Consider the following 24,736-nt stretch of genomic DNA (forward strand, 5'->3'; position numbering starts at 1 on the left):
ATACTATTATAATCTTCTATTTATTTCGTGTTATCGTAAGACCATTTTTATTGTATATGAACATTTCGAATATTTCAATATTTCATGAATATTAAACTTTAAATTCTCTTAAAATATTTAACTTGGGTAATGATAAAAATTTCACAGTATGAGATTTATTATATTTCGGGTTTTAATTACTGAACTTGCATAGTAATGGAAACGAAAACTGTGGTACTTCAATGTATTATTTATGTTTACTGCTTTCGCTTCATCAAGCAGTGGTCGTAAAAACAGTTAAAAAAGTTTTTTTAGGACGTTGTCCAAAAACGAAAATTCAGAGCAAAATTTTGATCTATGTATGTTATGTTAGTCGAATCATATGGGCAACTACATCAGAGATATAGTCATAAAAAAGTGATTCTACGCAATGGACTAACACTGCACCTGGAATTTTATACGAACTAACTAAAGAAAAAAAAATACCTGGAGTGTGTTAGGAAGTAATCGCTTTTAAAAATATATTAAATTAAGGAAGGAATTAAGATAAAGTTTCACTTTTATTCTAAATAATGTAAGGAAATATGTATATTTATTTGAATAAATGGCTAAAGTAAGAGTTTAAAACTTGGAATATTTCTTGGAAAAACTGAAAAAAACTATGTGGGTTTTGAAATTAGGAGTTAATAATAAATAAGACAATTTACACGTAGGTGTAACTTTTTTAATTTATTCATTTGTATATTTTTTATTTGCGACAAAAACATTTTTTTCTTGGCTTGTAAATATTTTATTGTGTAGTGGGTTGATAAAAAATAAAAGTTGTATAAATCAAGAAAGATGTTCTATTAATGTCTTATTTAAGTGAATTACGAGTAATCTCGGCATAAGAATGATTGGTAGGTTGAGTAGAAAGAAAAAAAAAATTGTCAAGGAAATTCGTCTCCATTCGTTCCGCCCAAAGCCAATTGCTAGGCACTTTTGTTGTCGACTAGGCTTACAACCCCCTTGGTATATATTAATTTCAATTTTCATCATTCCCCCCTCAAATGAGAATGTGAGGAGTGTTTTTACGAGGGGAGGTGGAGAGAAAGAAAAGTCACGTGACCTAACAAGACATATAAATCGCCTCTCATGCCCTAAAGTGTCGCCACTTCTTATTCCAGTGACATCTGAAAAGGTATTCCAGTTTCCGGTTCAAGAGTTTTAAAATTTCATTTTTACCGCTGATTTGGAAAAGAAAAGCTCTCCTTAAATCGGGCTCCGGCGCATCTCCCGGATTGGAGAGAGACCATCTCCTTCCAGTTGCTCACTTACTTTACACAATGATGGTAATAGCTTATACAAGTTTACTTTTGCTATGCTCCAATGGTGAGTTTTGTTTTTTTAGAAATTCTTCATTAAAAGTTGCAATTAAAATTATTATTTAGATTAAAATAATTAGTTCGAATAATTGTAAAAATACAGCAAATTTACTGAATATTATTTTTGACGATGTAAAAATTGAAACTGACTATATTTATTTAGTAAAACGGTTCTAAAAAAAGGTATTATTACGCTTAAAGAAATTTCTTTTTCTTTCTTTTGTTATGCTCGAATGATGAGTTCTCTCAGAACTTCTGGATTAAAAGTTACAAAAAAAATTATTATTTAGATTAAAATAATTAGTTTGAATAATTGTAAAAATACAGCAAATTTACTGAATATTATTTTTGGCGATGTAAAAATTGAAACTGACTATATTTATTTAGTAAAACGGTTCTAAAAAAAGGTATTATTACGCTTAAAGAAATTTCTTTTTCTTTCTTTTGTTATGCTCGAATGATGAGTTTTCTCAGAACTTCTTGATTAAAAGTTATACAAAAAAATTATTATTTAGATTAAAATAATTAGTTTGAATAATTGTAAAAATACAGCGAATTTACTGAATATTATTTTTGGCGATGTAAAAATTGAAACTGACTATATTTATTTAGTAAAACGGTTCTAAAAAAAGGTATTATTACACTTAAAGAAATTTCTTTTTCTTTCTTTTGTTATGCTCGAATGATGAGTTCTCTCAGAACTTCTGGATTAAAAGTTACAAAAAAAATATTATTTAGATTAAAATAATTAGTTTGAATAATTGTAAAACTACAGAAAATTTAAAAGGTATTATTATAACAAAGGGAATTTCTTTTTGTTATTCTTGTTATGCTTGAATGGTGGGTTCTTTCAGAACTTCTTGATTAAAAGTTTCAAAAAAAATATTATTTAAAGAAAAATAATCAGTTTGAATAATTGTAAAAATACAGCAAATTTACCGAACATTATTTTTGGCGATGTAAAAATTAAAACTGTCGATATTTACTTAGAAAAACGGTACTAAAAAGGCATTATTACTCTTAAAGAAATTTCTTTTTTAGATATTAACTGGACATAATTTATTTTATTTTAAATTCTATCGATAGCTAAACTAATTCCTTCAATAATTAAATAGTATTTCTATCAATAGTTAAATTTTAACTTATATGTCCAAAAGAAAAGTGTGTTTTAAAATGAAATTGTAAAAATACTTATTTAAATCTAACTAATTTTTTTACTAATGTATACTAGATTTTAGAAATCATCAGAGGAATTATAGAGGAAGAATGGAACAAATGTAAACCATTTAAGCATTTATAAAAACATTAAACAATATTTCTTTCAAAAAATAAAATAATTAAAGCGCTTCTTTTTTTAAAAATAAAAAAAATTGAGGATATTTCTCATGAAATTTGTATATTTCCATCAAAAAATTGAATTGGCGTTTAATATCAGAAAGCATCATTGAATCAACATTAATAATCGAAACATTTTTACTATTCTATTTTAAACCCAGAAGATCTTAAAGTGTTACAATTTGCAAGCGCTATGAAATATTTATTTAAAAAATAGTTATTATACTGTCTGACCTAATAAAAATAATACTAAGTATTATTGAAAAGAATGTTTTTTAAAATTGGTGAAATTGACCATACTTGGCATTAAAAGCCATTTTGTTCCTTTATTTTATGTATATGATATTTTTTTAAATTCAAATATTCGTTGTAAAGCAATTCTTTTCAATGCTTTTTTGAGGACTTTCTGCTTACAAAATAGAAAAATAAATATTTGTTCACTACCGCCAGGAATTTTTAAGTGGCATTCATTTTTCTTTCTTTCTTTTATATATACGATATTGTTTTAAATTCAAATATTCGTTGCAAAGCAATGCTTTTCAAAGTTTTTCTTAGGACTTTTTGCATTAAAAATAGTTAAATAAATATTTGTACACTACCGCAAGGAAGTTTTAAGTGACATTCATTTTTGAAAGTTCGTATTTAATTTATGGGCATCTGAAAAATCTATTTAATTGGAGCAAAATATAATGCAAATGTTTCTATCTTATGTTGCCAAATCCGCTAAATAGAAAGATCTTAATTAGTTGTTTTATGATATTTAAGTATTTGCACTTTGGATAGTTTAAAAGGTATATTTAAAAGGTGCTTTTTAAAAGGTAGAACAATAACGATAACAGCTGCTAATTCTAATAATGTTAGGTGCCCTAGATATACTTTTTTATCTCAATAAAATTAACTTTATAGTAATTCTTTTCACCAGATTTTCCTATACGTGAAAAATACGTACTTCAAATACGTAAAAAAATAAGTTTATTCAGAGAAAATGCGTTTTTGCGTCTGATAATAGTTAGCACTAATTAATTAGCATATTTGAAGTCTCCCCAGAAACCATTAAGATTGACACGTGAAAACCCGGTCGTAAGAACGAAGGGTATCCAGGGTGATATCTTTTTTTGTTGTACTGTACAGTGCACAAACCACCCTGAATAACTTTTGATCCCTAATGATCAGATTTTCATGTACCAGGACTCAAACATAATAGTTCGAGAGGTTGGTCTAAGCTAAAGAAAAGGAGGTTGGTCGAGAGATAGGTGTGCATGGAAACGATGCAATTGAAACAGTAAACCGTGTATAATATTTTCAAATCCAGATAATAGAAATTTTATTATACATCTCTCATGTATAAATAGATTTGAGAAGAAATGTAGAAATCGTGTTCAAAGCACTGAAAAAGGTCATTCTAAAAGGCTCATGTTTAATTCATCACTTTATCATAATGCATTGGAGGCTGTTAGTGAAAATGACATTTCGTTGGGCACTAAGGATATTCGCTTTCTGTCGTTACTGTTTATTATCCATTGAAGAATTTGTGATATGTCTTTCTTCAAAATATGGCCCACCTGGGAAACTCCGTGCAAGTGCGCTGAACTAGCACACCATCGAAGGGTAAATGTACAGTGTGTACAAAAATAAATGGATCACCCTAAGGTAGGTTACATTATTTACGTCACACAAGAGCTGCACAATGGGCTATTGGCGATGGTCGGAGAAACATCCCTGAGGATGATCCGAAGACATGCCATCGCAATTTTGATCCTCTGCAGAGGGGATGGCTTCTCTACTTTGGTAGCCAGACGACCTGCTCGCGAAGTCGAGCACTTTACGGTGGAACAGTTTAACGAGGACCGAAACCGTGCACCCTCGGTAAGCAGGCTGATCAAAGTGGTCATCCACCCACTTACTGACAGCAGCCAGTGATGCACGGGGAACCGTGTCTTTACGGTCAGTCCACTGTGACACGTATCACCCCAAAGAACTCTTAATCTCATGATTGGATTTTCACCTTTTAAGTTTCAATCTAATAGGTTTGGGGGGGGTGACTTCAAATATTCTAATTATTTAGTTCCAATGATATTTTAAATTAAAAAATCAGACACAAAAGCGCACTTTCTCTGAATAAACATACCTTTTTTCGACTGATTCCAAAAATATAGAAATGTAGCAGCCATCTGAGAAATATGGTCTCAATAGTTGAGACTATTGTATTGGACAGTAGCCGGATATTATGGTTATCTGGCAGCAAGCTCAAAATAAGCAGTGAGGAAAAATGCATAAATAATTGCATACGTAAATTAAATAATGTTTAGTAAATAACTTATTGTTATGCTAGATGCCATTTTATACTAAAAATTATACTTTTAAAAAATAAACTTTTTAAAAATAAACTTTTTAAAATTCTACATTTATGAACTAGAGCAGACTTAATACTGATATGAAAATATCCACCGAAAAATTTTTATCATTGTTATTTTAACAGTTATAAGATATTGAAAATCATATTGTGGGTTTACATTACTATGAATAAATTCACAGATGTATAGTGCACCAAAAAAATAAAATAAAACAGATCACCCTTATTAACACGCAGTCATAATGGCTCGAGAGGGTGACGAAATCAGACTCAAAAACGTACTTTCTCCGAATAAACATACCTTCTTTTCGACGGATTTCTGACCCCCAAAATATCGGGGGTAGTAGCATTCTGGCGAATATCGTCCCTACAGTGTGGTCAGGAGAGCGGTCTAAACCATGGAATTTTACTTTTCGCCTACTTTTTAAATGAATTGAACATTTTTTGCACTCACACAGTTACAAAATTCGTTTATCGAAAGATAATTCCATGCAAAAAATAGATTTTAGTAGATTATATTTTATAATTTTATTTAATAATAATCGAAAAATTATACAATATTTTTACGTAATTTTTAAGAATGCAAAAAAAAAAAAATTTTCTTTTGGAAAGGGTAAAATTTTAGAATAAAAATTAATCTCTGCTCTAATTTTGAACTCTAAATATTGTATAAACACGTTTTTTATAAAGATTACGAGGTAATGAAGTAAATTTCACAAAATAAATTTAACGCTTAGTAATAATGCTAAATTAAATGCTCAATAAACCACAACAGTATTTATTTAACCATAAAAATTTTATTATATATACAATTTTTGTGCTTAAATGCTGTGATTTATTATACATTTTGGTCAGACTTTTTGGAATTTAAATCCCATTTAGTGTAATTTTTTTACTACGTCAATTTACAGAAATCCTTATCAAAACTCAGAATAATGTCAAAACAAGAGTTTTATTATTAATAAAACAATTTTATAAATAATGCTAATTTTCAGGAACAAATGATGGATTTGTTGGTGAGTCTTATCAAATGTTGATAAAATACGCCTAACTGCACGTAAATTTAGAAATCGGTCGACTGTTAAATTACTCAACATCCATAGATTTTGTTTCACTGAATTTCGATTAACTCCAGTTGCCTTCTCTAAGACAATTAGTGAAATCTATTTACTTACATATTTATCTAAAAAAACAATTGTTTTTTAATATTCTTTAAAGCATATTTTAATAAAATAATATTCTGAATTTGCCTGATTTTCTTTTTACAGAATTATTATGGTTTTTAATCATTTATTCTTAACTTTATAAACATATTACTAACAAAATGCCCGATTTATTAATATCACATAAAGAAAAGTTTAAATATAGGTGTCATATTTGAAAATTATTTATTGTCATATATTTATCTTAATTCATAAAAAAATCACCAAAGCCAAGAATATTCTATGCTTTTTTTATCGTAACATTTTTAGTTCTCTTATTAAGTTATGCTTTGTTTGAATCATTTTTTATTACTTAAAATCTCATATTTTAATGAAATATTAAATGTTGCAAAACATTGCACAGAACCATATTTATAGCAGATGCATTATAAGTCGTCTGCCCTAAATTCTTTAAGAATCAATATTATTATAATAGAATTTCTATTCTGCAATCTATTAATACAACAGGAATAACTTATTTCAGTCGGCCGGGATAGCCTGGTTGGCAGGGCGCTGGACTCCAGTTCGTGAGAACGGAATTCGAATCCAGTTAACTGAAAACTCCCTGTGTAGTAAATGGCGACTTATGCACGTTAAATCTCTTGTATCACAAAGTTCTCTATGTTCCCATAACAAGTTATACTTCTGGAGTACTGAATTGGAGATTGATTGTTCTCTGGTTCAGGTCAAAATTAAGGTCTGTGGATGAATGAATGGATGTATGAATGGCTCCGTCCTATAAACGGGTGTGACATATGGGTGCGGCAGAAGTCGAATTCGTGGCCATAGATGGCGCCAATGGAAAACAAAAACAATTGCACTCCTTGACTTAATGACCTTTACCCATTATATCTAACAAGTACTATATTTATTTACGTAATACTTTAAAAATCTTATAAGTTTTTTTCAGCTCTATTATCTGTACTGAGAGAAAAAATATGGTCGAAACTACCAAAATATATAAAATTTTACCGCGTTATCTGGCTCTACGGGAGCACCAAAAAGCACGATAATGACTTTTGGTAAAATTAACAATAAAATATGGTTTTAGCATCATGATATTCGGTAGTAAAGGAAGTAAAATTTCGTGATTTTGCCAAAAGAGTTTGTAACTTTAACAACACTTATATTTTAACAGCACTTGTTAATTAGATCTATAATCAGCACTAAAAGAAAAAATACGACCAAAACTACCAGAATATATTAAATTTTACCGTGTTTTCTGGATGTTCGGGAGCACCAACAAGTACGGTAATTTTTAACCTTTGGTAATGACTTGTGCTGAAATTAACAATAAAAAATGGTTTTATCATCATGCTGTTTGGTAGTGAAAGAAATAAAATTTAGTGATTTTGAAAAACAATTTTGTAATTTTAACTGTACTTGCATAATTTGAGATGATGCAAAAATTATTACTTTACTAACCTCTATTTTATTTATTAAACTATTTAAGCTATAATCTAACAACTACCAATTTTTAAAGCTATAAAAATACGTATTTGTAAACATACAAATACCTAGACAAGGCTAGTTACGACACCCAGCGGTTCCCAGCAGATCACCGAAGTCAAGCATCCCTGGCTGTTGTTAGTGTGCTGTGGGTGACTACTTTGATCATCCCGCGATGGGACCGAGGGTGTGCCTTATCGGTCCTAATCCCCATACTTTAATAACCAGAAATTCAAATCTGTCATAANGCACAATGATTTTTGTTATAGGTATTCTTTTTGATATTCTTGTACATTAAGCTATTCTTTGTCAGATAACTTACAGTACTTGTTTGATATAAAGTAATTTTATAAGCCTAATGGCATTTTAGCATTTTGCTAAAACTTTTTTTCAGATTTTAGCTTTTTTGCTAATGAATTTTTAGACTCAGCTTAAACCCTGGGCTGGCCCAAAGAATAAGTAGCACAAGGTAGAAAAGGATATCACAAAGATATATCCAGGGATACTACGATATTTGAACACGTTATCTCAACGTTAAAATAGATGTATTTTTGCATCTCTAACTTCTGCTATCTGCTACTCTTTAACTTTACAAAGGCTTATAATAAATTGTTCTTTGAATTGAGCACACAAGCTTGCATACATCTGCAACAATAAATAAATTTTTGGGATATTATTTTTAATGACTTGCTTTACATGGGCTTCCCTGGCGAATAGTCTCACCTTTTCGCTAAACCCTAAACAGACTAAATCCTATACATATGCAGACTTGTATGCTTAAAGCAAAGTCAAATTAAAGAACAGATAGAACAAAAATCAGAAAGATGGCACAACGATATTGAACCCGTTACCTCTACAATTCAGATTGTTTGGTGGAAGAACAATACTCCGCCGAATCGGAGAAATTTATCGTTGTTTTACTTAGAATAAATGCTTCGTGTGGTATTGTTGTTCTGGTAACTACTCTCTAAAGCATAGATGCAAAAGAATCCCACTATGACACAGGATATATATTCTTGCTGTCCTTCGTAAACTTAAGCTATCTGTTTTTTAAAGGTTTTATTGAAGCTATTTGTATTTGTAAAGAAATCCACATACGTATGAGAATAAAACCCACTACTCTCAAAAGATTGATAAAATTCACCTCATGAAATTCACATCATAGTATCTTTAATTAAACATTTGAAGCCATAAACCATGTTATAAATGAGAAATGTGTTAAGAAAAGCAATAATTAACTATCATCTAAGTCTAATCAACCATTTAAATAAACCACAGAAGTGTGAACAAATTAATTGTATTCTATTTTGTAAAAGGCATAGACAAGAAATGAATAAAACTATCAAATTAACGGTGAATAGACTTCTGACGAATATTTAGGAAATGTTATCTTTATAGTATGGCGTCATTTATTTGGTTGAATTTATTTTTCAATTTTTCATTTTTACTAAGTGAGGGGTAATGAAAACTATAATGTTTAAAACCAGAATTTCCGGTTACCATGACGAAAGGTAGGTAGGTACTTTATTTTTGTCACACCAGAGCTACACAATAGGCTATTGGCGACTGTCTGAGAAACATCCTTGAGGATGATCCAAAGACATGCCATCACAATTTTGATCCTCTGCGGAGGGGATGACACCCCCGCTTCGGAAGCTCGACGACCTGCGTGCGAAGTCGAGCACTTTATGAAAGAACAGTTTAGAGAGGACCCATACCTCACACCCTTGGTCCCTTCGTATACCGATCCAAGTGGTCACCCACTCGCACACTGACCGCTGTCTGTGATGCTCGACTTCGGTGATCTGCTGGGAATCGTAACTCAACGATCAGTCCACTGCGGGACTTCTAAGTCTTTTCAACCATTTAAATACACCACAGAAGTGTAAACAAATTAATAGTTTTCTGTTTGGTAAAAGGCATAGACAAGAAATGGACAAAACTATCAAATAAACGCAGAATAGACTTCTGATGAACATTTTGGAAATATTTTTAATTTTGCATTTTTACTAAATGAGTGGCTATAAAAATTAGAATGCTTAGAACCAGAATTTCCGGTTCCCATAACGAAAGGAAAAACTACCAAATGAATGGTGTGAATATCGCATATTTTGATACCAAAATTATGTTTACTAGAAATGTCTCTATCATGCAAGTGTCGTTATTTTGCAAGATGGAATGGGCCTCTTCAGACCATTCTTTTGTTACAATATAGAGAGCGCCGTATAACTTTAGAATCCGATTCAAAAATTTAAAAAAAATGCATGCATAATGTCATTAATTCATATTTAAGCGAAAAAAAAGTCAGAAACAAAAAAAATCTGACAAATCAGGATTAAAAACAGCAATTTTATTTTAATAGCCAGATGTAACTTGAAAGTTTTTATAGTTATTGCTTTTCATCACCTCTCAATTTTTAAGGACGAACCAACAGGTTTCTGATAATTTTAATCTCAACTTCCGCGTTAAGGATTTGTCCGGTTTTGACAACATTTTAACTATCATTAAAACATTTTTACGCCTCCTTAATATGCATATTTTTTACTTCATTTTTGGTTGGTAGGTAGGTACTTTATTTGCATCGCACTAGTATGTAAAAACTTACATATTTCTTCCTTCGAATCCTAGAATTGTTTGAGAACCTTGGGGCAAGATAACCAACTTACCTCGCTGTAGTAGGATAAACCTGAATATGTACTATCTAATTGATAGGTTAATGTGAAACGGACTCTATTTCAGCCAATTAGAATTTTACATTTTCGCGTGTACAATTTAAAATAATCCTTATGGGTTATAAACAAAGTATATTATAATTTCATATGCTGGTTTCGTTTCTAATTCACATTTCCAAATTATTTTTACTTTGCTTCAGATATATTGACTGGGCCACAAAAATGTTCATCTCGGGCCGCATGCGTCCCGCGGGCCGAGAGTTTGACACCCCTGCTCTAGATCAAGGTTTTAAGGCGGCAAAAGCTGCTCGTGACATTTGTGCTATGTAGAGAGAGGGTACCATAGCTTAAAAAATTGAACACGACAGGTAGGAAAAGTTTAAAAAAGGTACTCAAAGACACATTTCATTCTTAGTGTCCAGTTGAGTTTGATGAAGAATGATCAAACTAACTTTTGTTCGAAAATTCGTTACACGACTAGGTAACTGGCAGAGAAAAATAGAATAATCCCAATATTTTTAAAAAATTGACAAAAAAACCCCCAGCTAAAACTGAATTGCCCAGCTAATATTTTAAGTTGACAAAACAATTGCTTAAAGTTATTAATGGGTATGAACAGATGCAAATAAAATAGTGCTCCTTTACAGGAATCGTTTATTGCATTTTTTCTTCGTTTATTGCATTTCCCAAGTCAAAATTCTTGATGGTCCCATCAAACAATTTTGATGGTTTCAATGCGATTCATGATGGTCCAATATCATTTCAAGGTCACCATCATTCAATGTTTTCCATTATGTGTTCATGGTTTTTGAAACATCAACAAACTTCCATCATTCCATGAAGAAAAATGCTACTTTAATACTATGATGGTTAATCATCGAGAGAAGTTTGATTCTCACCGACCAACAATCCACGATGGTTCGTGATGGTTCCAACTATGCATTTCCATTATGGTTTAATAGGAATTCTTGTTGGTTCTCAAGAATATACCATCAAAGTTAATTGATTTTATTTTTATTTCGGACCATCATAAATCAGTTCGAATTCCTACATTGGGATGGTTATTCATAATCGTTCCAATGGATTTATAAGATAATATGGAAATTCACGATGGTTCATAATGGTACAACAATGCATTTCATGATGGTTTAATAATAATTATTGTTGGTTCAGCAGGAATATACCATAAAAACAATTTTTTTTAATGTTGGGCCACCATAAATCTGTATGAATTCCTACATTGAGATGGTTCATGATCATTTGAACTTTTGATTTCTAAGAAACTGTGAGGGAAATTTCTCATGGTTCAACATGAACAAATCATCAAAACAAGTTGCTGCTCTCGTGTTAAACCATCATAAATCAGTCCGAATTCCTACGTTGGGGTGATGGTTACTTAAGTTGTTTACCATCAAAAAATGTAATGGTTTATGATGGAATTATTGATTGTTACCATCAAGATTATGTTAGCTCATCAATGGAAAACCATCAAAAATTTTAATTTCGGTTGGCTTCATTCATCGCATTTTTCTAAGTTTCAAGCAAAATTTTTTCACAGATTAAATTTGTATAGATTCAGACGCTTTCCAAAATGTACAAGTTTTCAACTTATTATAATTAAATGTTTCCAGGAAAGATATTCTCTTGTCATTTTATGACAGCTAATAATAATGTACAAAATATTATTAAGAAGATGAACTTTTAAGAATACTGAGTTAATCCACAACATTTTAAAATTTAATACGTTCCATTTTTGCCAGCAGTTCTACGATTCCTGTGTAAAAAAAATGGCATTTTACTGTAGAATTATTTCATAAAAATATGAGCAATTCCACAAATAAACGCCAATTAGGCGGCCAAAAAAAATAAATTTTTTTTTGGGGGGCACACTATTTCTACATGAATTTTCTTCTTCTTTACACCCTAAAAAGGCAAGAAAAAATCGTGAACATGGAATTTTTTCTTTGTGACATACTTTAAATGTGACATACTCTTTCTGACATACTCAGATAAATCTGAGCCATTTATTCAGATAAAACGATTTTTACATAAATATAATATTATTATAATGTCTCTCTAACATGTATTTACAGAGATTTCGTACTATAAGATTATATTTTAGTATAAGAAACAAAAATAAAAAAATTTAATCAAAGTTCCTAAATTGAAAAAATCGGGAAAAATTTAAAATTGGTATTTTGTCATTTAAAGTATGTCACAAAGAAAAATTTCAGGTTTAATATTTTTCTTGCTTTTTCAGGGTGCAAAAAAGAAGAAAATTCATGTAGAGATAGCATGCCTCCCCCAAAAAAAAACATTTATTTTCTGTTTGGCCGCCTAATTTGCGTTTATTTGTAGAATTGCTCAAATCGTCGCTTTGAAACTAACCGTAGTAAATCGAAAAATGAGATATTTGGGTTTTGTGTAAAAAAAAATCATCATTTTAGAGAAACAAAGTGTTATCTTCATAGTTCCATAAAATTAATTTAGAGAGCAGATAAATCGTTATCGCATTGGCGCGATCAGCATTAGCGCGGAAAGTTAGAAATTGCTCTCCTGAAAAACTTGCTTTTTTGAGTTACCACGGTTTAGTTTCAAAGCGACGATATGAGCAATTCTACAAATAAACGCCAATTTTTATACTAAAATATAATCTTATACTATGAAATCTCTATAAATACATTTTAGAAAAACATTATAATAATATTATATTTATGTAAAAATCGTTTTATCTGAATAAATGGCTCAGATTTATCTGAGTATGTCAGAAAGAGTATGTCACATTTAAAGTATGTCACAAAGAAAAAATTCCATGTTCACGATTTTTTCTTGCCTTTTTAGGGTGTAAAAAAGAAGAAAATTCATGTAGAAATAGTGTGCCCCCCAAAATTTTTTTTTTTTTTTTTTTGGCCGCCTAATTGGCGTTTACTTGTAGAATTGCTCATATACGAAATACCTGAAAAACTATTTTAAGTATGGATAAATAAGTTTATAGTACTTACTATAATCTGTTTTTTGTTAAAATAATAGCGTTTTATTTTGTACATTACTTTTCGGACACTCAACAAAACTATTGCTTTTTCTAGCAATTTATCACCCAGTAGAATAATATCTATTATTGTCATTTATTAAGTATATTATCAAGTAAACGTTTTTTTTAAAACTTTACACTCTTATTTTTATTTGTAAACGTATAGACATTACGCAAAAAAAAATTTTTTTTGGTGTTACATTGGTTTAGTTATCATCATTAATGTCCGAAATTGGCTTTTTTGTAGGAAAAATATTTGTTTTAGGTATTTATATAAAACTTTGGCTACAAATTATGCATATTTCTGGAATTATAAATTTGATTTAAAATATTTACTGTGATTTAAATATAAATTATTTGTTGTTAGACTTTTTGTGAACTGTCGGTCAATACAAATCTGATTACTTGAAACTGTATTTAACTTTATTCGTAAAGAATATTTCTTTACAATTATAAATACTTAAACTTGGAAACTATTATTACATGATGGTTTATAATTTTAAATAATTGTTACTTGTATTTATAATTACTTCTAATTGTAAGATCACTCGGTAAAGGTACAAATAATCGATTACTATGTTATGAGTTGTGAAAAGCATGTTTTGTATTGCATTGAAACCTAATATTCTATTACTTTAGTTCAAAGATATAACTTGTTGTTCTCAGTGATAGATTCACTTTTAATCCGTCTTTTGCTTCATTGTAATTCTTCACAGGGATCTTTTTAGTTACGAAATTTTCTTTGTATCGTGACAAACAAAATAAAATAACCATACTGCAGGCGAATATTTTTTTTTACAGAAATATAGAATACATATTATTGATATATATATATTATACTTTAATCTCAATTAAATAATATTTTTAATGCAATTTATAACTTTTAAATGTAGAAGAAATTCATGATTTGGAAAAATTTGTGAAATTATGAAAAAAAAATATTGAGCATTTTTTGTGAATACAGTATTATAAATTTCATTATTCTATATTTTACATAATACTCAGCTATTCCTTTAATATAGGAAAAGAGTATATAATTTCATACTTCATTTAAAATTGCTATATGATTCATTTTAAGAGTATTCGTTTTGTGACATGAATTTGTTTCATGACATTGTGTAGGTAACAGGTATCAACAATTTATGCAAATTCTATGAAGACTTATTTCTGAATGCTGAAAATAATTTTTTAGCACTTTATAAAAGTAAAAAAAAATATTTTAATAAAATTAAGTTTTTCTGCAATTTATTAGCTGTTCATAATTAACGATGGTAAAACTTAATGACGGTATAATGATTATTTAAATCATTTTAGAAGGAGACGTATCATTTTGATAAATACGTGATCGATTCATGTAAAAACGTTTAGCGACTTAGTTGGTATATTGATACAAGTTTGAAAACAACAGTGATATAATTCATTTCACGTATCATTTTGATAAATACGTGATCGATTCATGTAAAAAAGTTTAGCGACTTAGTTGGTATATTGATACAAGTTTGAAAACAACAGTGATATAATTCATTTAAATATTCTTGTATATTAGTATCATCGTTGAGAATATTTTTATTCAAATACCTATTAAAATACCATTTTCATAATTTAGTTTAAATAGAGAACTGAATAAATAGAGAACTGAAATAGAAAACTGACGTGAGCGGTAAATAGAGAGCAAACATAATTTAAGGCATTTTTTGTGTAATAATATAGAGTCAGCAGTAGTAAAATCAGAGTTTAATTCAATGAAATTAAGATTTTCACGTAAAAATACAATAACACCACCTGATCTATTATCCTGTCTACAACAAAATTAAGAATTAAAACTCTCTATTGAATATAAGTTTTTTTCATTGTTGTTGTTGCTGTTAATTTACGTTGCACTAGAGCTTCACAATGGGCTATTGGCGACGGTCTGGGAAACATCCCGGAGGATGATCCGAAGACATGCCATCACAATTTTGATCCTCTGCGGAGGGGATGGCACCCCCGCTTCGGTAGCCCGGCGACCTGCGCGCGAAGTCGAGCACTTTACGGTAGCACAGTTTAACGAAGACCAATACCGCACACCATCGGTCCCTACGCAGACTGATCCAAGGGGTCACCCACCCGCACACTGGACAACACATGTAAAAGGAAAATAAAAAAGCTCTAGCTTGAGTGCCTTACACTCGAAGCAAGATTTTAAACTATATACATAATCTTGTCGTGAAGAATTATCTAGGCTTTAGAACAGGCAAATAACTTAAACATTTTAAACCTTTTTAAAAATTGCTAATTTGGTGGCATTTTCCACCTAGAGGAAAATTACAAAAATCACTGCTTTATTCTCAGTTTTTGCAAATTTTCATGAACATGCAACATTGGTTTTAAAAATCAAAAAAATGAGACGCTTTCGCACAATTGTATTTTTTCTCCATATCGAAGCCATTCTAAACTTCACCTAACAGTAATGAGTAGCAGTTGCAAAGTCACAACAGTTATAAAAATACCATTATTATTCTCAAAAAAGCATCATTTCATACAGACCCTTCGAAAAACAGTCTTAAATAAATCTTGCCCTCACACATTCAGCTAATTTTCTTGAGAAATAGAATACTTTCTTTAGTTAGGTAATCAGGTGATCGTTAAAGTATACTAGTATGTCAGTAAAACTGAGGTTTCATTCATATTTTTCTTTCTTTCGTCTTTTTTATGACTTTAAACTTTTATTGGATTGGATTTTAACTGAGCCGTAATAGATTTAGCTCGATATTTAATTCGATAGGACAGAATAATATTTTCAAAAACATTATAGCTTGCTAGTTCATCGATTTTTGACAGAATTCGGTTAATATCTTTATTTTCGGAATGCTTGAAATTTCAAAATTGACTCGACGCGAGTATTGCTTTAATTCTGCAACAGAAAATTTTAGTTCCTTTTTATTTTTTTCCAAGTTCTCTCCAGTAAGTCTTCAGATTGGAGATTTTCATTTATATTTTATGCATTTATATTTTCATTTATATTTTATGAATAACTGAGTTATTAAATTTTATTTACTTGTTTAAAATCAAGCTTCTCTGAAACATTCTTGCCCCTCAGTGAATTGATCGTAAAGACACGGTTCCCAGTAGAACACCGAAGTCATGCATTACTGACTGCGGTCAGTAAGCGGGTGGGTGACCACTTTGATCAGCCTGCGTAAGGACCGAGGGTGTGCGGTATAAGTTCTCGCTAAACTGTTCTACCGTAAAGTGCTCGACTTCGTGCGCAGATCATCGAGTTACCAAAGCAGAGGAGCCATTCCCTCTGCAAAGGATCAAAATTGCGATGGCATGTCTTCGAATCATTCTCAGGGGTGTTTCCCAGATCATCGCCAATAGCCCATTGTGCAGATCTAGTGTGACGTAAATAAAATACCTACCTACCTGAAACATTTTTATTTTTCTCGCTGTTAAGGATATTATTTCTGTATTTCAGTTTTTGTTGATACTTGTCACTGCATCCTTTAGTTTTATTTTATAACCATCATGGAACAGGCTACCCAATTTAGAGCTTATGGCTACTAATGTTCAACGCCGTATCCCTGTAATTTTAAACCCAATCCAGAAAATAAGGGACTCCATCATCACGTTTTTGGAGATATTTTGCTTTCGTAGAGGACTTTTTGAAGGAACTAACCAGCATTTGCGTTACAAGACGAGGAAAATCACGAAAATCTCCCACGGTTAGCCTGGCGGCAAGGGGCGTCAGACCCATGATCAGTCTATCACTGAGGTTATTTCACGTCAGCACTGTAGTCGGTGCAAGCCGGGGGCGAAATTCGTATCGATCAGCCATCACTGGGATTCGAACCCGGTTCACCTCCTAAGGAGGCTAATGCTCTATCCCCTGGGCTACCACGGCTCTATAAAATTGTTTAACACAATTGAGTAATTGACAGATTTTAAGTAAATCTTCTTATGAAAGCATAAATATTTTTATTATGCAACTAAAAAGGTAAAGATCTGCCAAGAAGATTGAAAATACTTGACAAATAACCGACTATAATCTTTCTTTGGTAATAGGTCGATAGCTAAGCCTAGTTAGGTTTCGATGCATAGATCAAAAAGCTCATATTTTCAGAAATAAAGTTGATAATTAAGTAAACTCGCTTATTACGTGCAGTTGAAGTCTTTTGTATTTTTGGTTATATCACACAAATAAATACACAATTTACCTTTAATTTCCAAAATTTATGGAGCATTCAAAAACGACAATAACTAATCAGTGCCTACAGTGAAAGGCATCTGATTTGGTGTAAGATTTATTAATTACTTTTGGTTAAATTTAACTACATTATTTAAAGTGTGTATGAACTTCGGTATTGTCTTTAAATAATACACAATTTTACTGTTTTTCAGCACTAAATTTGGATAGGTATATCACTTAAGTTTTTGCAGTTAGATGACGTAGCTTTTAATTACGTCTTCCATTTCTAAATAGTATTTTTCCCGTAGTCTCACAGTGGACTGATCGTTAAGACGTGGTTCCCGGTTGAACACCGAAGTCAAGTGCGGGTGGGTGACCACTTGGATCTGTCTACGAAGGGAAAGTGGATCCTCGTTAAAATGTTCTACCGTAAAGTGCTCGACTTCGCTTGCAGGTCATCGGGCTACTGAAGCGGGGGTGCCCTCTACAGACGATCAAAATTGTGATGGTATGTCTTCAGATCATCCTCAGGGATGTTTCCCAGACCGTCGCCAATTGCCCATTGGGCAGTTCTAGTGCGACGTAAATAATCTACAACAACAACCCATTATAATTAAATTATTATTTCTTTTTAAAAATTCTATATTTTTAAAATATATTTCTCAGTTATAACAATGGAAAAAGGCATCAAGTGTTTAATTGTTGAATATACTGCGGTTTCGACTATATGAGGGGGATGATGGTATTTACTGATTTGATGTCATTTTTTCTTTTTTTATATAAATTTCGCAAGATTATCGATAGCACTTTTTCTTCCTAGCGTAAGTATTAATTTTCGACTCCTTATGTGCATTCTTTTTTTGCTTCCTTTTAAACAAAGATTCTAAAAATATTTTTCAAAGGGCAGTCATTAAGGAAGCTTCACGTTTCGTTTATTTTAAGTATCGAAAACTTCATGTTGTTGTTGCTGTAGTTCATTTACGTAGCATTAGAGCTGCACAATGGGTTTGGCGACGGTGTGGGAAACATCCCTGAGGATGATCCAGAGACATGCCATCACAATTTTGATCCTCTGCCGAGGGGATGGAACCCCCGCTTCGGTAGCCCGACGACCTGCACGTGAAATCGAGCACTTTACGTTAGAACAGTTTAACCAGGACCAATACCGCACACCCTCGGTCCCTACGCAGACTAATCCAAGTGGTCACCCACCCGTACACTGACTGCAGCCAGTGATGTTTGACTTCGGTGATCTTCTGGGAACCGTGTCTTAACGATTAGTCCACTGCGGGACTCGAAAACTTCATAGAATACCCTTAAACTAAACTCAGTGGCGCTACAGCCAATAGAGGGGCTGTGTCCATCTTAGTTTTCTTGACCTTAGGGTGCAGGAAAACATTTATTCTCTCTCTTTCTTTGCTTATCATTTTTTAAGTTTTTACTAAAACAAATAGATGTGCCAGAAAAATCTTAATGTTGACAGTTACTATAGTACTTTTTTAAAGATTGTTATTAGATAAATTATACCAAATTCAAATTATAATAAATAATAATAATCAGTCCAAGTTCAAATTATAATAAATAATTAATCTAATTGTTATTAGAGAAGTTATTTATTATGTGTCAGTTGTTATTAGATAAATTAAACCAAGTATATGTGCGAAAAGTTTATAATTGATTTCCTTGCTTGTTTATAAGTTTAAGGAAAGGATGTTTTTAATACTTATACGCTTTTAAAAAATATTTTCAAATTTTTAAGATCTATAAGCTAATAAATTTTAATTAGATTTAAAAATATACAATTTAGAGTTAAAATTAATTTTTTTTAATTAGAAGAAAAATTAATTTTTTGAAAAGATATTTTTGAAGATTTAAAAATAAAATCAAAAATTCATCAAATGTACGTTTGATTAAAACAAGTACTTTAAACTTATTTATTCATCCTCAAAATAATTTTTTAAATATTTTTCATGTTTTTTTGAAATATTTCAATAACAATATGTCATTTTCGCGTAAAATATATGTTAGTCCAAAAAAGCACCGATAGTTTTCCCCATTACTATATTGTTTAAGATAATCTGATATGCTAAAATTCATTAAAAAGTTATTTTAATATAAATTTTGTTTGAATAGAAAAAGTATATTGCAAAAAACAGTAAATATCAGGAGTATATAATATAAATAATATCAATAGAGTTCTGAATAGGCTGTGTTAATGTTATCGTATCCATCTCTTAAGACGTGCTCTATTCTAAGAATGTTGAATATTTTTAAAAATGGGGAAGTGTTCTGGGCAAACTCTTACATGTACAAGGGAAATATGTTTTAGAGTTTATTACAACTTTTTATGAGACGAAATTCTGGTAAAATTACGACACTGAATGGAAATGACATTTCTGATTAAAAAAAAACAACAACATAATTCTGGTTTATGAAACCAAAATGTATGGTACTTAAAACAATTAATTTGTTAATTTTTCCTTTCATATGGTACCTGTGTACCAGAAATTCTGGTTTACAGCTCTTATTATTACTCATTTAGCAAAAAAATACATTTTTTATCAGTGTATTTATGATGCAAAAATAAAACCTGAATTAATTAATTGTAATGATATACCATTTCTGAAGAAAACAGTAACTTTTAATGCCTTAGACTTAAAATTTATATTTTTGGGGATCACTTATCTTTGGATAATTAGATTTAATGTTTTATGACTTTTGATTTATAATAAAATTTCCAAATACTTTTTTTTACTATTCAATATCAGAGCTCTAATTTGAATTAATTGAAAAGTCTATGTACTACAGACAAAGCCACGTATATTTTTTTTAATTATTATCACCGAAATATTTTAACAACGAGCATATTTCTTCAGTAGATTACATTAATATTTTACATGACATTAATGTTTTATGAAAAAATCGTTACTCTAAAAAAATTAATTTTTAATTTACACATTAATATTTACTGCAAATTTAATTGATAATGTTTTTTTTTTACTTTTGCAATATTCGCTGATATGTTAAATTATTTCTTTAATTAGCTTCAAAATTTATAAAATGAGAAAATAAGCTGCATCACTAATGACTTTTCTATTTTCAGAATTTAATTAATGGAAATATCATTTGATCTTTTGTTCTAAAAGATATTTAATTCTGTTTAAGTGGAAAGAAAAAAACTTATTGTCTACTTTATAGAGTAAAAGATGTGATGTTGTTTTAAAAATTACTTTTCAGACTAATTGCATTTTTTGGGAATTTGTTTCTACGATATGATTTGCTGACAGGTTTATTATTTCAAGTTTAAATGCAGATTTGATTCATTTAAAAATTAATAAAAATCACATCAAATACCGAATACAAGTACTGGTATTGAGTGTTTTGAGTTTTAAAATAATCTATATATGAGTCGTTCAAGATTGCACATTGATTTATATGAAGTGTCCGATTAGCACATTGATTTATATAAAGTGTCCGATTAGCACATTGATTTAAATAGAGTGCTCGATTAGCACATTGATTTATATAAAGTGTCCAATTAGCACATTGATTTATATGAAGTGTTCGATTAGCACATTGATTTAAATATAATGTCCGATTAGCACATTGATTTATATAAAGTGTCCTATTAGCACATTGATTTAAATAGAGTGTCTGATCAGCGCATTCATTTATATAAAGTGTCCGAATAACATATTGATTTGTATAAAGGGGATGAAACAAATCAATTCATTGCAATAAAAAAAATAGTGAAAATAAGATGAAAGAATTGACATTGTTTTTGAAAATTCTTTTTATAAAATTCTCTAAAGCTTAAATAAATATTGCAGAACGCCTACATACAAATATAACAGTACACAAAATGTATAAGAAATAAAAGTAATGTTATAATTTTTGAGTACTCGGTGGAGTGAATCTATTTGGTAAAGGAAAAAAGTAATAAAGTTGAATTAAGTGTTCAAATTTTTACATTCTTCGTAACATAAAATATTAATTTGCATATATTTTTATAACAGATTTTCCATAAAAATGAATATTATCAGTTTTGCTACAATATATTATTTGCAATTAATATACCAGCAGTATGTGTGATGTATTTAAGATTATGTCATTTCGATTTGTTCTTAAGTTTTAATAGCGTAAGAGGTGGAATAGTGAAACGTAAAGAAACAAAATATCTTTTGCTACTATACGTTTTCATTAATATATTCTCATGTTTGTATCGGTGGAATCAAAATTTAGACCACTTTCCGATTAGGCAGAGTCCTTATATCTCTACTTAATGGAACTTTAATCGTTTTCTGTTTGTTAAAAACAGAATTTAGAGTCATATTATCGTACAGCTGGTAAGTTCTGGCCACAATTCGACTAGGCAAAATCTCAAATTCTTAAATTGTAACTATACCTCTATGTTTGGCAGCAATAGTTTGCCAATTGTTACCAGCATAATTTATCGTCACATTGCCATCGAATAGAAAGTATCGTCAATAGAAATTTCGAGAGGAATCAGTGAGTTAAAGTGATTTCTGATTGAGCTCTATGTCTGATGAAATTAAATATTACAATTGTTATGAGACCACTACAGACGGAATTTATCGGCAGTTGATATTTTGACTACCTTCCTTCTGATTAGAGTACTCAAAATTAATATCAGTTGGAAATCTAGGAAAAGTAAATATTTAATAATATACTAATATTAAATATATTATATTATTAAATGTAATATTGTAAATATTAAATAAGGGAAGTAAACCTGATCGGATAAAACCAGGTACAAACCGAAATAACGAGAAAAAAAACTTAATTTCTTCCCACTGTAATATTCATTTATAGCATTAAATTAATCTAGTGGTAATAATAATAAGAAGAATACACTAGTTTTAGAAATTAAGAGAGTTTGTAGACTCGGTCGATTATCTCTAGAACTACTGGACCGATTTTAATGAAATTTGATACGTACATGCATTGATACAGTACAAAAAAGAATAATCATTCAGCAATTGTATTACAAACGCATGATGTTTTGTATTGTAGATGTATGTGTGTTATTTGAAGTATTAAAATAAGTTTTTTTTTGCCTTTTTAGTTTGTTGGAGTGAAGTTCATGCAAAAGATTTGTCCTGTAACAAAGGTTTAGAAAGTGACCAAAGTGAAAACTTCTCAAATGAAGAGAGCTCTCGTAACCGGAGAAAAGAAAGTTATGATGGAAATATTCTAAAGACATTGCTCTTGCATTTGATCAAATATCCTAGAAGGTTAAACAGAGCTGAAGGCAAGTCAGAAAATTACAGTCTTCGAGCGAATTATATACCCAGATTAGGACGTAAGAGAAACTACCCAATTTAAAAACCAATCAATTGTCTAAACTAAAAATATTTAATACATCGATTTTCAAGATATTTGTTTGTCAAAAATGTCTTTCTTTTCTTAGAGTGTGATACAATAAAAATCTGTCGCGTTGCTTCTTTTGTCTTCATTCTAATGATAAGAGCTGTTTTTTAAGTAAGGGGTGTTTTGTTGTGTACACGAATAGGTGACGCTTGCGTTGTGTCCTGGCATTCCTTGGGAACAACTGTGCTCAGTTACAGCTGTGTAGGTAACGGTCAGTTCTGTGTCTTCAAAATGTTTAAGTTTAGCCTCCACACGGCTTTTTAAGGGTAGTCTGATCAGACCACTATAGATGTAAACCAGTTTACGAAAGAGCCCTTTAAAAGAAAATCTAGAAAAAATAAGAAAGTGGTTTTTTGTTTAATTTATGAACATGATTGGTTTGTCTACAACTACAGATACAATTCTCAAATATATATGATAAATTTCTCTCTCATATATATGATAAATTTCTCACATTTAAAATAGAATTTGGGTTCAAGCGCACAACTGGTTCACTTTTTAAATAGTCTGCACAGACTAAACCTTGTGGAAGCTTGCTGATGTAGGAGGTGATGGTTTAGCAAATCGCCCACCGCGTATGAGGTACAGTCAGTGATGCGTTTTTAGTCAGCAAAAACCAGTCTGCTGCATACATTCACCGGAAGATTCCGAGCTTTAATGGACTCTTTTGCCTGGGAAGTTTTGGACCAACCCTCAATACGCTCCAGACCTTGCGCTAAGTGATTTTCATCTTTTCCGATGTTTCAAATATAATTTTGACGGCAACCAATACAACGATGACGAAGCCGTAAAAACGGTCGCGTTCTCTTGGTTATCGAAACAGGCGGCAAATAGGGTACTCTAAATCTAGTTGTAAGGCATGATAAGGGTTTAAGCAAACTTGGCAGCTATTTTGAGAAAAAAAGAAACGCGTGTAGAATCAAAAAAATAAATTTGCTTTCGCTTGGTTTTTATTTTCAAACGACCCTTACTTAATAAACAGCCCTCGTATGTGTTAAACAACATAATTTAAAATACAAAATAGTTGTAAGCGATGCTAAAATACTGGGCCCACTGAGTGTAACGTTAAATGAGCAACACTTCCGGCATCTTCCAAGGTGAAGAACGAAAGTTCAGTGCCAGCCGTGAAAAAAAAAAATTCGTATTGAATCGCTAAAAATAAAGCAGCATTTTTCATTCTTTCTAAAAACATTTTTACTAATTGTGCCACCGAAGCAGTTGATTTTGCTTTTTTTTAAAGACAAAGTTAGTGTTTTTTCGGAAAATTTTCAACGGCTCAATATTAGTGAAATTTTTGAAAATTAATGGTTTTTATAAAATCAATTTCAAATAAATAACGCAGTAAAAATAGTTTTCTGAAAAACTCACAAAATTTCGTTGAGGATGAACATACTAAAATCAGGTGTTGTGTTATTATCGCTGGTAGCTAAGAACAAGAATGTAATTTCTTATTATAGCCATGTAAAAAAGATGTTCATTTTAGGTCAGTTGAAAAGTTAGTCAGAATAATTGAAATGACAAGACATATGCAGTCCCTTGCGGAATAGTTAGACGCATAATAAGATTCCATGTAAAATCTTAATTATCAGGGGATACTATACGGCGCCACTGTTTTTACACGGCTGAAACTGGTTTACACTTGTTTATGTTCGTGTATCAATTGGTTAACATTGTAAGGCAATACGGTAAAAATAAATGCAAATAGGAAGTATATAAGAAATCTCCTGAATAAAAACCCATAACATGAATGTTTAAATATAAAAATATTGCATATAAACTCGTGCAAAACACG

At 30.6% G+C, this 24,736-nt stretch overlaps 1 long non-coding RNA gene across 1 annotated transcript; it reads left to right on the forward strand.

Annotated features, from left to right (window-relative positions):
- Nucleotides 1–843: 843 nt before the first annotated feature.
- Nucleotides 844–23,014, forward strand: LOC110282268 (uncharacterized). Its single transcript, XR_011638187.1, has 2 exons — nt 844–1,350; nt 22,640–23,014. It is a non-coding gene; the product is annotated as an uncharacterized lncRNA (long non-coding RNA).
- The last annotated feature ends 1,722 nt before the right edge of the window (nt 23,015–24,736 follow it).

Source organism: Parasteatoda tepidariorum, chromosome X1 (genome assembly GCF_043381705.1).
Source record: "Parasteatoda tepidariorum isolate YZ-2023 chromosome X1, CAS_Ptep_4.0, whole genome shotgun sequence".
In the NCBI taxonomy this organism is placed as follows: Eukaryota; Metazoa; Arthropoda; class Arachnida; order Araneae; family Theridiidae; genus Parasteatoda; species Parasteatoda tepidariorum.